Source organism: Arachis stenosperma, chromosome 7 (genome assembly GCF_014773155.1).
Source record: "Arachis stenosperma cultivar V10309 chromosome 7, arast.V10309.gnm1.PFL2, whole genome shotgun sequence".
In the NCBI taxonomy this organism is placed as follows: Eukaryota; Viridiplantae; Streptophyta; class Magnoliopsida; order Fabales; family Fabaceae; genus Arachis; species Arachis stenosperma.
The window spans coordinates 63,710,763-63,713,716 of record NC_080383.1 but is presented as its reverse complement, the minus strand read 5'-3'; the positions used below and the strand labels follow the sequence as shown (position 1 = coordinate 63,713,716).

At 39.1% G+C, this 2,954-nt stretch overlaps 1 non-coding gene across 1 annotated transcript; it reads right to left on the bottom strand.

Moving 5' to 3' along the window:
* Positions 1 to 1,293: 1,293 nt before the first annotated feature.
* On the bottom strand, positions 1,294 to 1,401 carry LOC130943066 (small nucleolar RNA R71). Its single transcript, XR_009071602.1, has one exon. It is a non-coding gene; the product is annotated as a small nucleolar RNA R71 (small nucleolar RNA).
* Positions 1,402 to 2,954: the final 1,553 nt, after the last annotated feature.

The following is a 2,954-nucleotide window of genomic DNA, read 5'->3' as shown; positions in this document are numbered from 1 at the left end:
GCCCAAAAGGGTAGAGTTTTGGGCGTTAAACGCCAGAATGTGCACCATTCTGGGAGTTTAACGCCAGGATGGCACAAGGGGGAAGATTTTGTTTTCAAATCAATTTTTTTTTTCAAGTTTTCAAAGTTTTTCAAAATCAAATCTTTTTCAAATCATATCTTTTCAATCAAATGTTTTCAAAATCAATTTTTTTCCTTTTTCAAAGATACTTGCTAACAATTAATGATTTGATTGAACATTTCAAGTATGTTGCCTTTTCTGTTGAGAAAGGTTTAATGTTTGAATCATATCTTTTCTTGTTAGGCAAGTCATTAATTTTTACAATCAAATCTTTTTAAAATTGTTTTCAAATCATATTTTCTCAATCACATTTTTTTAAAACCAATCATATCTTCTTAACCACATCTTTTTCAAAATAGTTTTCAATCAAATCTTTTTGACTTCTAATTTCAAAATCTTTTTCAAAAATCACTTTACTTCTTTCCCACTTTTGTTTTCGAAAATCAATTAGTGTTTTTCAAAATGTTTTCAAAATGTTTTACTTAATTTTCGAAAATTACTTCCTTTCTTCTAACATCCTTCTATTTATGGACTAACACTATTCCTTAATGAAAAATTCGAACTCCTTCTTCTTTGATAAGTTCGAATTTTCTACTTCTGTCTTCTACTTTTCTTTTCCTCTGACACCTCAAGGAATCTCTATACTGTGACATAGAGGATTCCACATTTTCTTGTTCTCTTCTCTTTCATATGAGCAGGAACAAAGACAAAGGCATTCTTGTTGAAGCTGACCCTGAACCTGAAAGGACCTTAAAGCGAAAGCTAAGAGAAGCTAAGGCACAACTCTCTGCAAAGGACCTAACAGAAATCTTCAAAGAAGAAGAACCCATGGCAGCCGAAAACAACAATAATGCAAACAATGCAAGGAAGGTGCTGGGTGACTTTACTGCACCTACTCCCGACTTCTATGGGAGAAGCATCTCTATCCCTGCCATTGGAGCAAACAACTTTGAGCTTAAGCCTCAATTAGTTTCTCTAATGCAACAGAATTGCAAGTTCCATGGACTTCCATTGGAAGATCCTCATCAGTTTTTAGCAGAATTCTTGCAAATCTGTGACACTGTCAAGACTAATGGGGTAGACCCTGAGGTCTATAGACTTATGATATTCCCTTTTGCTGTAAGAGACAGAGCTAGGACATGGTTGGACTCACAACCTAAAGAAAGCCTGGACTCATGGGAAAAGCTAGTCAATGCCTTCTTGGCAAAGTTCTTTCCACCTCAAAAATTGAGTAAGCTTAGAGTGGAAGTCCAAACCTTCAGACAAAAGGATGGAGAATCCCTCTATGAAGCTTGGGAAAGATACAAACAATTGATCAGAAAATGTCCTTCTGACATGCTTTCTGAATGGAGCATCATAGGTATTTTCTATGATGGTCTCTCTGAACTATCCAAGATGTCTTTGGATAGCTCTGCTGGAGGATCTCTTCATCTGAAGAAGACGCCTACAGAAGCTCAAGAGCTTATTGAAATGGTTGCAAATAACCAATTCATGTACACTTCTGAAAGGAATCCTGTGAAACAATGGGACTAATCAGAAGAAAGGAGTTCTTGAGATTGATGCTCTGAATGCCATATTGGCTCAGAACAAGATATTGACTCAACAAGTCAATTTGATCTCTCAAAGTCTGTCTGGAATGCAAAATGCACCAAGCAGTACTAAGGATGCTTCATCTGAAGAAGAAGCATATGATCCTGAGAACCCTTCAATGGAAGAGGTGAATTACCTAGGAGAACCCTATGGAAACACCTTTAATTCTTCATGGAGAAATCACCCAAATTTCTCATAGAAGAATCAAGAGAGACCTCAACAAGGTTTCAACAACAATAATGGTGGAAGAAATAGGTTTAGCAATGGCAAGCCTTTTCCATCATCTTCTCAGCAACAGACAGAGAATTCTAAGCAGAACCCCTCTGACTTAGCAACCATGGTCTCTGATCTGATCAAAACCACTCAAAGTTTCATGACTGAAACAAGGTCCTCCATTAGGAATTTGGAGGCACAAGTGGGACAACTGAGCAAGAAAGTAACTGAACTCCCTCCTAGTACTCTCCCAAGCAACACAGAAGAAAATCCAAAAGGAGAGTGCAAGTCCATCAATATGGCCGAATTTGGAGAGGAAGGAGAGGAAGTGAACGCCACTGAGGAAGACCTCAATGGGCGTGCACTGACCTCCATTGAGTTCCCCAATGAGGAACCATGGGAATCTGAGGCTCAAAATGAGACCATAGAGATTCCATTGGACTTACTTCTGCCTTTCATGAGCTCTGATGAGTATTCTTCCTCTGAAGAGGATGAGTATGTCACTGAAGAGCAAGTTGCTAAATACCTTGGGGCAATCATGAAGCTAAATGACAAGTTATTTGGAAATGAGAGTTGGGAGAATGAACCCCATTTGCTCACCAAAGAACTGGATGACTTGTCTAGGCAGAAATTGCCTCAAAAGAGACAAAACCCTGGGAAGTTTTCAATACCTTGTACCATAGGCACCATGACCTTCAAGAAGGCTCTGTGTGACTTAGGGTCAAGTGTAAACCTCATGCCTCTCTCTGTAATGGAGAAGCTAGGGATCTTTGAGATGCAAGCTGCAAGAATCTCATTAGAGATGGCAGACAACTCAAGAAAACAAGCTCATGGACTTGTAGAGGATGTTCTGGTAAAGATTGAAGACCATTACATCCCTGCTGATTTCATAGTCCTAGAGACTGGGAAGTGCATGGATGAATCCATCATCCTTGGCAGACCCTTCCTAGCCACAGCAAAGGCTGTGATTGATGTTGATAGAGGTGAACTGATCATTCAAGTGAATGAAGAATCCTTTGTGTTTAAGGCTCAAGGATATCCCTCTGTCACCATGGAGAGGAAGCATGAAGAGCTTCTCTCAAATCAGAGTC